Genomic DNA, 13,778 nt, shown 5'->3' with positions numbered 1-13,778 from the left:
CAGCAGCATGGAGGCTTTGTAGCATACTTTTAGCTTTTATCTTTTGGATTAAGCACAGTCTGAGATGTCCTGTAAAAATAGCTAGATTACAATGCTTGTTAATTACCACCATTTTCTTCTCCATAAATTATTGATCTTCCACTTCCTCTTGTTAAGTCTCATTCACTGGAACACAACCTAACATTTCTTACCTCATTTCTGCTCAGAAGTCAGAGCAAGCATGTAGTCAGATGGGCTGAGGAATGGTGATTCATCCCATTGCAGAAGCACCATAAAACAATGATGGCTTTCCCCTTTCTGTTGGTGATGGTTGAGACTGAGAGAAAATTTTCAAAAGGTTATGTCAGTGTCTGAAATCTCACGTTCTCATTTCTTTTTGGCCTAGAAATTTCAGACAATCATTCTTCTCTTTTTTTTTTTTTTTTTTGGTGTCTGCTAGATGATCTCCAGCCCTGCTGAAACATCATGAGCTACAGTAGTTTGATATTTCCAGTTCTGAACTCTAAAGGCATGGTCTCCAAGAAGTATCAGATAAGCGAAAGATAACTGATTTTACCACTGGAAATTAAAGGTGTTTGTTACTAAAATTAAGTCTTTTCAACCTTTGTTTTCAGTATCAAATGCTATATTTGGGGCTTATAATGCTTGTTCAGCATCACAAATACATTGAGTAACTCAGCTGAGTAGAGTGATCTAGAATGCCACCACAGAGATGTTCCTAAGATAATGATATAAATGCAATTTTGTTTGCTGGGTTTTTTGGGATTTGTTTGATTGATTGGTTTAAGACAAGTTCAAAGGTTGCAAAGGAGAAGTGGTCCAACTTTTCAGTAATTTAAATGTGCCAGGAAGCACTGTCTGTACTTCCTTCAGTTACACTCCAGCTGGAACTCTGCAGCTGTACACAAATATAAATGTTGCCTTATTGGGTGAGTTACAAAAGACTGACCAGGAGAACCAGCGGACTGGCACTAGCAGGACTGATCTTTAAATGTTTGCCTTTTGAAATGCTGCTGAATGTAGAGGAGCATCAGAAAGGGTCATCATTCCTGAAGTAATTTTTTATTCCAAGGATGCTGTGGGGAAAAAAAATTGCCATAATGGCAGTAAGAGAGTTCTACTTTCCAATAATAATAAATACAGAACAAAAAGATAAACTCAGAAAGTCATACCTGAAAGTGCTCTCTCAGCACAACATATTCAAGGAAAGAAAAAATTGATTTTAAAAATGGGAATTGATTGGCCTGTTAAGTGAAAAGTCTCAGAACAAAAAAAAACTAGAACTGTGAGAGAAAGAAAGAACAGCTACTTAGTGCCCTCTTTGCCCTTTCTTTAAGAAGGATTTGGGAGTGCTCTTCCTCCCACTGCAAAAGTGCTCAGTATTACACATATGTGGTTTTCACGAGGTACTGTGGAGACATTCCTAAGCAGTACTCCTGTCTTGAGATCTCTGGGCTAACACATTTGCATGCCTGAAATATTGTCTTGGGATCCTCCCCTTTATGCAAAGTGAAAGAAGCATTGGCTGAAATTTAACTCAGCTGCAAGAAAGACAATTTTATTTGTAAGTGAAATTAAGTTAATGTATGCACTTTGACATGTCTCAAGGCAAGTGAAGCCCTTTGTTTTAGAGATATTTACATAACTTCCTATGCCTTTCACATCTTGTTGTCATTGCACTTTCTATTTCTACATTTCCTGTACCTCAGAAAACAGACAACTGGAAAATAAAAGCTAAAAATCTACTTCACCATAAAATTTAGATACTACTAGGGGAAGAGAGTGGATTTTTTTGGTTTTGCTTTTTAGTCTCCAGTTGATTATTTTCCACATGTCCAAAGCCCATGATCTACAATTAAATTCTTAATGAACAAAGAAATTGAGGTTTTATTTTGGTGGGATTCTGAATGTATTTGTTCTTAGTCTATTTTCATCCTAAGCAAAAAACAAAACAAAACAAACAAACAAACCAAAGCAAACACAAAAAACAACAACAAAACAAATAAACAAACAAAACCAACCGCAAAACCAACAACAGAAACAACAACAAAAAGAAGATAATAAACCAAAATCCAACCCAAAAAAACTCAAACAACAAAAACCAAACCCTCCTCATTTCAGCCAGCCTGTGGTTGACTGTCTCATACACCCTGGTCATGGGTATTCTTACAGCTGGATCACCAGCATGGGCTTGAATTGAATTTGGACAATGTATCAGTGAGGAGAAAACTGTATTTTCAGCAATATGAATGCTTGGGCAATTGCCACTGTTGGTGGAACTTGTGAAAGTGATAATGTAAGGTAGAATTTTTCCAGCCAGTTCTTAATAGTGGCAGTTGTAGAATCTTAGTTTTGCCTTTAGATGTTGGGAGAAGTTGAGGAAACAGTCTTATACTACCAGAATACAGCAAGGTTGGAAGAGAGGTGCAATTCTCCAAGCACTTACAGGAAAGCAAAAAAAAATCAACAAATGGAAGCTCATTTCTGGAGGACAGGCAGGTTGTGCTGGTTACAGTGACTGGTTTCATCAGAAAGAACAATGGACAATGGCTCATTAATTACAGCTGGAAATATTAAATGTGAAAGCCTTCCAGCAGAGTCATCTCAGGTTTGTGGCAATGATCATTTTACAACTGGCATCATGTCAGTCTTCCAGCAGATTCCCTCCTACTCACAGAATAGGTGATTTCTTACAGTTGCCAAGTAGTTTTGTGCACAGGGTTGTTTACTAAAAATATGTTTGGTTTCCATATGCCTCAATCTAGTTTTGTCTTGCCTGCCTGGTATCAGAACTGTGAGGTGATTGACTCCCATGTTCCTACTCCTCGATAACGATAGAGACTCGACCTTGGGGCTGAAGCAGATCAACATTACAGTTACCATCTACCAAAAAGCCAGTATCACCTTCAGAAATATCATATGAGCAGATTGAAGAGATGAGGTTTGAGGAGGTAAGAAAATTCCAACAAATGCCAGCAATGTTCCCATCACTCTTGCTGTGGGCAGGGGCCCAATAGAGTGGGACAGAAACCATCCTTGTTCACAAGGAAGGTGATTAAGTGACAGGATGTACACATTGCAATGAGAGGATAAGGCAAACCCCAAACCCCTGAAGACCAAGCAGAAACATATGCTGTGATTGGGAAGCCACTGAACATTTAGGGCCAGAAAAGTAGTGGAGGAGAAAATTAATGATGTTTCATCTAGTAGAAATAAATAATTGCATTAATAAAAGACAAGTCTTTTATTTCAAATTTTACAGGTTGTCATTAGTAGCCTATTATCTGATTTTTATTGTTGTTATTTAAGAACTATCTAAATGAGAGACCAGAACTGCCCCACTTGTCAGAAGTGCTGAGTACTTTTATTCAATGAAAATCAGTCCTTTGTAAAGGATATCAGCATGGACGTCTGAAAACAGGTTCTTAAAATCACAACTTGCCTTACATAATATCATTCTACACTTCTGCAGGAACTCTGGAACCATTCTCAAAGAAGCAGAGGAATTAAGCTGCTACATAAGCATAGCTGCATATGATAGCAGTTGTTCCTTCCTTGTCTGCATTTATTATTTTGACCTTCTTTAGTTAAAAATATAAAATGTGAGTTAATTTGACACTATAATACATTGCTACAGTAGCTCCATCGTAGCAGGGCTGAGACCTGCAGAGTGAGCAGAAGTGTAAAACTTCAATTTAGATAAATGAGGTACTTAGGTGCAACAATGCCTACAACAATAATGTTTTCTGAGAACAATAACTAACACTTGTGGTACAATTTTTATGAAATATATGAATCATCTGTCTTTTGGGGAACCTGTTGTAACTTCCTTCTCCTGATTCTGTGTTAATATAGCGATCTAATTTCTTCTTTCTCACTCATCCTCTGGAGATAAAAGTAGTAGCAAACACCAGCATTTAATAATCGCAGCCTTCAGAAGGCAATATATGCACTTCAAACGAATATGAATAGGCTGGGAGCATGCAGAGTTATGGAGGAAAGAGCAGCGTGTTCCTCAAAATTTGTGAACACCCATTTGGAAGGATGCTGTGGAGCAGAACTGCCATGGAGGTTGGCACCTTGTGGTGACTCAATCCGCGTGCCAAGGCTTACCATGGATTATTCTGGACCAATGGCTTCCCCAGCAGTAGATGTTATTGAGATTAGTCACACAGCTTTCATGCTCTGTGCTTCAGAAAGATCCTTGGAATGTGTTCTGGCCATCAGGGGAGACAAATTTTTGGATGTGATGCTTGCCTGGTGTATAGCAATCTGGGCAGAATGGATGGATACCTTTGGATTGCTGCAGTTCATCTGGCAATTGATTTTGTCTGGAGACAGGATTAGGGCTGCCAAGATAGTTTCTTGGCCCAGTTACCATTTACACTGTGAGTTCTCCCTGGAAAACCATGCAGGCATATCTGGGGATGTCTTCAGTTAGAGTAGGGTGCCGCGTGGGTTGACTATATTGTTTGATCAGATTTTGTGTGTGTGTTTCATTTGCTTATGCCTGCAAGTAGACCATATGGTCACTTCCAGATCAAAAATCTTACTGGAAAACTATCACTACTTGTTTTCTAGGAATACTGTAAAAATGGTGAATAACTCCTGTTACATCTTTTTCAGAAGGACATTTTCTAATGCTTTGTCCAGATTGAACAAAGAAAACTTACCCATTCTTTTGATTTCCTGTTCCCCATGCGCTAAGGTAATGGTTAGCAAAGTATAACAAGAGTTGGCATAATTCAGGAATGCTTGGCATCACAAAATCACAACAAGGTTGAAATCTCAGCAGTCTTTATCCCTTAAGGAAAAAAAAAAAAGCATAAATTTAAAATAAAATTAAGCATACTGGAACAAGTGTGGGCAGGAAAAAATTGGTAGTGCTTACTGCGATGTAATGTTTTCTGGTCTGAAATTACTTGGATTTCAGAAAATTCTAATGTAATTTGGGCATTTAAATGGTGGACTGCAAAGCCTGTTGAGTCAGTGCAGTCCTTCTGTTGTCCCAGTGGTCTGTGAATTAGGGACTCACTGGAGATCTGGATTAGCCTGACTGCACATGGAAAACATTATCTCACCTTCAAATCCAATTTCACTTTTCTCAAGTCTCATTCTCCCCTAAAATCCTTTGCCTATTTAATAACCATAATAACAAGAAGTGCAAATAAGCCCATGTTTCATGCTGTTTCATTTTTTACGTGCAGAAAATACTGGGGTGACTAAAAGGTTAGTGATTAAGGCCTCAGGTTGAATGTAACTGGGTTTCTGTGATCTTTGATTGGACTAATCAGAGAAGGTACAGTTCCTTTTTGTTTAGCACCTTTTATTGCATGACTTTAGTGATATTCTCAAAGCATTCATTTGAGACAGTCTCTGCCATGCCACCACTTCTTTAGAGCAGATTTCATTTCGCTTTGGCGAGGAGATTCAGTGTATCTAACATCGGTACTCAAATCCCTCGTGCTGTCAAAAATGAAGAATAATCCCTTCCCTATGCCTTCTGCCACATACACAGATGTACAAACATGTCCTGGGGCAAAATCCTAAGCATACTGAAATCCAACAGGGCCATTAAGGTAGGGATGGAATAGCATATATGTGTATATATATACACACACATTTATATATGTGTATTATGCATCTCCAATATGAGGCACAGGCTTTATTGTAAGAAGAAAGAAAAGAAACAAAGTAAAAACACAACTGGTAATTTGATGTTTATACTGGTGAATGAAGAACAGCATTAACTAGCTATTGCTAAAGTTATTGGGGGGAGTGTTCTGCTTATCATTTCAATATATTTCTTGATTTCCTCAAACTGATTTTTGGTTAATTTTCTCATAAATAACACTTCTATTTTTATATGGTCAAAGCTTCAAAGTGAGGCAAGATTCATTAAAGATATCCAAAGATGTTGATCCTCACACTGACCAGAGCTTGAGATAAATGGGTACATCAACCCTAAAGATGGGTATTGTTCCAGTCATTACGCCATGACAGCAGGTGATACTTAACCAGTTATTACATCTTCAAAATGCAATGCCTGCACACAATGAATCTGCACTTTTTTTTGACAGGGATAGAGTTAATTCTCTTCATAGTAATTTGTGTGGTGCTAAGTTTTGGATTTGTGATGAGAAGGGTGTTGGTAACACAGGGATGTTTTTGTTATTGCTGAGCAGTGCTTGCACAGCCTCAAGGCCTTTTCTACTTCTCATCCCACCAGTGAGTGGTCTGGGGGTGCACGAGAAGCTGGAGGGGACACAGCTGGGACAGCTGACCCCAACTGACCAAAGGGGTATCCCCTGTCATATGATGTCGTGCTCAGCTATAAAACCTGGGTGAAGAAGGAGAAGAAGGGGGGACATTTGATGTGATAGCATTTGTCTTCCCACATAACTGTTACATGGGATGGAGCCTGGCTTTTCTGGAGATGGCTGAACACCTCCCTGGCCATGGGAATTAGTGAATGAATTCCCTGTTTTGCTTTGCTTGTACACACAACTTTTGCTATTTAGCTATTAAACTGTCTTTATCTCAACCCATGAGTTTTTGCACACTGACCCTTCTGCTTCTCCTCCCTATCCCCACTGGTGTGGGAGTCCGTGAGTGGCTGTGTGGGGCTGAGCTGCCAGCTGGGGTAAAACCATGACAGAATCTATTTCACACACTTTCTATAACAGTAGATGACATGATTAGCTCAAGGTTGCAAAATGAGTCAGTGAGGGTGCTGTTATCTGTTGTGATCTCAACTATTTAATCTTTTGAGCTATCACAGGCAAGATTCTTGGCCCAAATGGTTGGCAGAATGGTATTAGTAGGAAGGTGACAGAAAATGACACGGTCAACTTAAAGGAAACATCAGATTCTATCAGCTGAATCATTCACAAACAAAAGCTGATAGCCTAACTCCTGCCAGCTACTTACTAAAAATATAGTATTCAACATTGTTTATTAAAATGCAATCATGAAGTATTGCCTTCTGTTCTATGTCTCCACACTAATAAGCAAGACATTTAGTAAATCAACTGCTTCCAACAAACAAGAAGTAACTAATGAATATGAAAGCCCTTTTGCAGCGCTATAAAATATTATCCAAAACAACAAACACATCTAGAAAACAATAGAACTTAGTTGTTTCTACTAGCATTTCATTTGCATGGATGCAGTTGGCAATTATTTAGGAGTCATTGATGTTTTAGAAATCTATTCGTAGTACGGTATACTGAATATCACAAGTTTTTCAAAAAATGTGTGACGTGATTTGCAGTGTGCTTTAGGGAGGAATTAACTCTTTGTAGCAAAGCTAATGCCTTCTTCAGAAATGACTGTTCTACTTTTCCATTTGCTCTCTTATCAAATCTAAGGGCCATCTTCATGATTTTTCTCTTTTTGCAGTACCTAGCAAAAGCAATTTCTGGTCCAGAGCCACCCACTTGGAGTACAGCCCAGAGAACAAGCAAAACAAGGGGGTGCTCCTGGCTCAGTTTTTCATGTATCAACCCTAGAACTGCTGTTCCTGGCAGCTTTGCTCTGGGGTCAGTTAAATCTTAGACATCTCATCTGCTTCTGTGGGTCATAATGCTGGGTGCTTTTGAAAGATACCTGTAATCAAGGTGGAAACGGGCACCCTCATACATCCAAGATGGTGTCAAGAAGCAAGAAGGCCTATCTGTTTGATCTACATGGGAAAGGATGTGGGTAGGAGATAGGTATGCCACCTCACAGTAAGAAACAAATAAAATAAAACGAAATGTTGCTTTCAGATGCGGATCATATGCACACTTATGGACTAACTTCAGCATAATCTCAGACACATACACAGTCAGATGGTAGGCACATGCAATACCACATATTCCAGATCAAATCTGTCACCTAAGATGTCAATAAGATTGCAGTAAAACCACCCACTGGCCTGTAGTGGGGTCAAATAAGCTCAAGGACGAGTGTCAGTGTGGCAGGAAGCAATGTACAGCTGTAAGACCCATGGGCTTTCATGGAAAGAGATGCAGATGGCAGCTCCCCATCAGTCTTACCAAGCAACCCACCACCAGAAAGGGGAAAAGTCTGACAGAGGGACCTTCTGACTGACCAGCATTCACCCCACAGGGGCTGCAGAGGACTCAGGCAAAGGGATCCCTACAAACATCACAGATCGTGCAGGAGCAAGCTTTCTCTGACCTAGCTTCAGGGTTTCCCAGGAGCTCCTGTCTAACTTGCAATTGAATTGGATGAATACAGAAAGAGTTGAGACTTCAGCATCAGCTGGTACCCAAAGGATTGTAAAGCTTTTATATATAATATGAATGAAAAATTCAATAAAAGGTGTCAACCTCTTAATCTTCCTCCATAGACATTCTTTGAGTTAATTCATTCAGAGTGACTAGTAGCTGTCTTCACCATGCTACTGTTGTGCAAACATACGTCTGCTGTCGGCATGGTTGCTTCTGTCTCAAATGAAATTCTAGATTTTTTTCATTCGTATCACACTGTCGATGTCCACCCTTCGGCTAAAGTTAATTATTATAATTATTATCCATCCTTTTTCTTTTATTACTTTTTATGGGCAATGGCTCTATACAATGGCTGCATCTGAGCTAGTCACCCTCCACTGCAGTGGTTAGTGATGAAAAGGTATGTTAAAGTGTGATCTGTCTTCAGCAGAAAAAGGTGAGTAAGCTGAATGGATCAGGTGTAGGGAGTCTTGGGCAACCAATTCAAATAAACAAATTTAAACTCTAAAATCTGAAGTTCGATGAGAGGAATGCCACTCTCTGACTGCAGCAACCACTGTTTACCTTGCTGTTTTCCACTGTCCCATTGCTCTGTATGTTCCCACTGCTTCCCATCTTTTTCTGCTAGCCAGCAGAGTTTCTCTATCTTGTACTTTGAGTCCATAATTCACATTTGATACTCAAATTTTTGCACTATGCCAAACACACTGTGACACTGGCCTGTAAATTACTCCAATACAATTACTGTAACAAGCCTTGTTAACAGCACTTTCCCAACAAGAGGGTACTTAGATACGTTTGTAAAAGTAAGGATGTGCTTATGTTGGGCTAAGGACAGCATTACCAAGGTATATGTTTAGATTTCAATACTTTCAATGCTTTTTTTAACCCAGCCACAGCTTGTAACTCAGTTGTCTGAAATAGTTGATCTACAACTCTGCATCAGCTCTGAGGAAGTGGGAGCCTAGATTGCATGTTGTAATCAGGAAAATTACCATTTGACTACTATTGATGTTTCCTTGGCACTTCATCACCGAGGTGTGATTGCCCACAATCACTCCTCGCCTTTCTATTGCATCTCATTCCAGTCAAGGATCTCAACATGTTTTAAACACGGCACCAGACTCAGTGAGAAGCTGAGTGTCTTGGTAGTTGATTGATTAGCTGTCTTCTTAATAACATCTACCCTTTTTATGAAATCACATTACATATCAGATTCTTTATGCAGCTGACAGTAACTGTTGCTGTTGTTAAGTTTGGAAAACAGAGTTGTGTTATTTGAAATTCTTATATTTAATGTATAGTGCTCAGGTTTTCAGACCTCTGCACAACGTGTGGTTCCCATTCTCATCAGCCTTGTCAGACCTGAGCCAAAAAAAAAAAGTCCACCCTATGTCTGCAGGTTTATGACACAGGATGCAAAGTAGTAACAAGGCCTTTAGTACAGCAATGGTTTAAATTGGTTTTGTCATCTGTTATTGTTTGCAAATGACTTCCATTTTTAAGCAGCTGTAGGAAGGGCTTATTGATTGTGTTGTTTCTGCAATGCAATGGGATTTTACAGTCTAATTAAAGCGTTCCCCAGCAGTGTCTCTCTGAATTTTTATGCAACCTGTTAGACTTACAATATGAGAATGAGCTGCGTTATTAGGTTTTTCTCAAACTGTCAAAACATTCAGCAATCCTATCCAGGCTGGTGCTGTGGTCTTGCCCACAGAAATGAAACATCATGTGTGCAGAGGGAACAGAAGTGCAAAGAGTCTATACCAGAGGTCTCCCTCTTCTGCCCTTAGGTGATGGGTAGTAGAACAGGAGAACTAGCACATCTGGGTGGGTCTGCTTTTTAAATTTAATTCTTTGTATAATTTATGGACAGTAAAATATGTTTTATATGCTTTTAATATTTCTTGTTGTGCTACTGGAAAGACAGATGCAAAGAGGAGGAGAGAAACAGTTTGGGAAATCGTGGGTTAAGCCATTGTATCCTCCATCTATTGGTTGTTAGCACCGTCAGAAGCAATGTGTTTTGAGGTTCCTTCAACACTTCAGTACTAATTTGTCTGCCATTCACACATGTAGATGTTACAAAAAGAGAAAAAGCTGCTTAATGATGTTCCTTACATAAAGGTTTTTCAAAAATTGTGTGCTTATAAGGAAAGGTTAAAATCAATGTCAATAAAAGAAAAAGTACAACAATCACATCTGTTCTTTGAAAAAAATCTTAGTAATCTCTCTTTTATTTTAAACTAAAAGGCAAAGCTTTTGATAGATTAATTAGAAGCTGAAATGTGTTTATTGCCTTCTTTTTTATATCTTCTCATTTTCTGTTGATGAGACTGACTTGATCAGCTCATCTCATCTTTGAGCTCATTTCATCATGAAATGATGAAGAGCTTGAAAGAACCTGTGATGCCTAATAAAACCAGCTTTCTTAAACTTTGTTTAGGACTCCAACTCCAGATACTTCTCTTTGGCTTGGAGAAGGGGAAAGCTTAGAGAAAGGAGAGCTGCTTTCCACCTGCCAAATTCCGCCCACCTTCCTGCAGCCTGGCTCACTCATCCACTGAGAAGCGGAAAAGATTACTCAAAATAAACAAAGGTAGGCAAGTCCATCCTCTATAAGGATACTTTTGTGAAAACAATGATTTTGTTGTTTAGGGATTAATCTTCTGTTCTCTCACTTGAAGTTGGCTGTGTATATATGACAGAGTTATTGCCTAGCAGCAAAATACAGTATTGCGTAAAAATTGTGGCTGGTAAACACTGAAACAACCACCTAGTCCCAAGGAAAATGTCGCATTTATGATTTGGGTTCAAAAAAGTACATAAAATTCAGTGTGTTAATGGGCATCACACTGTAATCTCACCCATTGCTGTCTTGTTATCATCCAGAATGCTTAGAGGGCTCACTCTGTTTTTCAGAGATATAAAAGAAACCCGTCTAATGGGATAATTACTTGGCAAGAGACCACTGGTTTACAAAATATGCACAATCAGGTTTTCTAGCAATCCTTCAGAACTAAATTGAGTTGGGCACTTCTGAGAGACATGGGTTGAGCTCACCTTGGGAGAGCTCAGCTCTCTCCACAGGATATGGTGGGGTTAGGGGATGGTGGCAAGCTGGCCACTGAGCTGGTGGGATAGCACTCATGCTGCAGGTCCGGTGTTTATCATTCCCATTTATTCTCCTTCCACCAGACTTACAAGGGATACAGAGGCACATTTTTGTGTCCATGTGGTTTCTCTCTCTCTGTTTTGGGACAAGGGGCTTGGAAAAGGGGGAATTTCTCTGTGTACATCCTCCTCTTCACAGCACAGCCTTATTATAGATTCAAACAGTGCCCACTTGCAGGATAAATCTGCTTGGAGGGGAAAGGAAAAGCAACATTCCTGATGCTGCTCTTTCCCTCAACCTGTAACCTGTGAGAGGGGCAGCCCACATGGGACCAACGAGAGCCACAGCGGCATGGAGACGCAGCACAGCCCTGGCTGTCCCTGGAGCTACTGATATCCCTGGGCCACCATTTGCACGGTCAGCTTCTGTTCACCAGCACTCACATGTTCTGGCAGCACTGAGGCTGAGTTCAAACATGGTGCAGACAAGCTATGCCTGGTGTGCTGTTGTTCTTTTACTGACAGTTGCTGGGTTTTAATGATAAAAGTCAATTGTGTTTTCTCTTGCCTCCTCCTCAGTTAACATGCCTCAAAACATGGGAAGGATTAAAAAAGCAGTAATGAGATCTGATATAATTTTACTTATATAGTTCAATGGAACAAATAAAAGCTCAGCTTCACTACAGCTGTGTGTAAAATTTGTGAGGAGCTGATAGGCAGCTATGCTAATAATAAAAGCAATGATACTAATGACTTACTGCTTGACTCCTGGCTTTTCTGTATTAGGTTTCTCTTACCAGAGATAATGAGGAACCCAGAAAGTGTTTCAAGTGAGAGAAGTGCTTTGCTTTTATGGAGTTTTCAGTTAATATTGGCAGTTAAGTGATATAAATGATAAAAAAAAAAAGGTATGGATCTGATTGAAAGGTAAAATCCATCTCTGTCTGTAGGACACTCACTTGCTCTTTGCTATTGTATGGTTTTGGAAAAATTTTGTCTCTCCCTCTCTTATTTCCCTTTCTGTCTGCCATCTACCTAGACTGTAGTCTTTTGTGGTTATTGACTACCTCTTACTGTTCTACAATGCCCAGCTTAGGGGGATCTCAATTCCAGCATTGTGGTTCAAACACAAACAGAAAGACAACTCAGTAAGCAGTGACCAATCTTCTCCTCTTTGATACCGACTGGGTTACAAGTGTTACAATAGCCTGTAGGAGCTGCAAAGGAGTCCTGTGAATCGGCATCAGGATCTGCTGTTGCACTGGTGACACTTGTTTTTGGGTAAAAACGCATGCCTGTAGTTAGCAGGGACCTCACGGAAAGGTGCCATCCAGAGGAGCCTGTCAGGACCTGCAGGAGGCACTCTGAGCACACGAATCCCCACCTCCAGGCACAACACCCTGCGCCTCTCATCCCCCTGGCATGGCCTGCATTCAACTTGCAAATCATATTGCACCTTTGCTGGTGCCTGAGGGACCACCACAGAGTGATGCTGAGCACTAGCATGTAAGCACCTCAAAAGTACTTTTCCAACTAATTTAAAAAGAACAAGAAGCTATTGTATCTTCCCTCTCTTAAAAAGCCAGACACAATACAACTTCTTAAATTTCCTTACATCACTTAAAATGTATTTTTGAAGGCTACCTGTGACTGAAAAGCTCATTAAGTTCATGGTGACCTTAGATCCTGAACATCCTCTGAAAAGCCTTGCACTGCATGCAAATAATTTCCTTAAAATATTTCTAATTTGATTTACGTTCTGAAAAGGAGAAGTACAAAGCCAATTTGACTAATTACAAATATATCTCATTGTCCTCTTATCTGTGAGAAAAGATAATGTTTCTTTCTATGTTTTTGTTCTGCTTTGTTACACAGTACAAAAATTAACAAAGTTATTCTGATATACCTGTCACCTGTCACCTTTTGTTTCCCTTCCTCATTCATAAACTTGGAAACATAGATGAGAAAGAAGATAATGGATATTGTAGTTCACGTAATTTCTGCTTTATTCTACTGAAGACTGCATGCACAGGCATGAATGTTAATTTTCTTAAAACTAAAAGGAAATCTCCATGCCATATAGATTTACATATTGCTTGTAATTTCTATCTCCTTTCCTTAATGTTTGAAAGTTTCCTAGTAACAAATGTGCAATGTTTATCTCCTTGTGTGACTATTCCCCACTGCTCTCTCATCCCTTCCCCTGTCTCTCATTTAAGAGTGTCTTTGAGGTTGGAAAGCAAACGATGGCTGACACAGCCAGTGCACATAGACTGATGTTGCCTGTGATTAATGTGTGATCTGAGGCCAACATCCCATTGAATTTTGTCTATTGACATTTGTCCTTTACTTGTGCCCTAGATTTGCTGAAAACACAACCTCACTTTGGTTTCTCTGTGCTTATATTGAATATAACAGCAGGGAATA

The sequence above is a fragment of the Patagioenas fasciata genome, chromosome 1 (genome assembly GCF_037038585.1).
Source record: "Patagioenas fasciata isolate bPatFas1 chromosome 1, bPatFas1.hap1, whole genome shotgun sequence".
Classification (NCBI taxonomy): Eukaryota; Metazoa; Chordata; class Aves; order Columbiformes; family Columbidae; genus Patagioenas; species Patagioenas fasciata.
The sequence above is the reverse complement of the archived record's forward strand: the minus strand, read 5'-3'. Positions refer to the sequence as shown.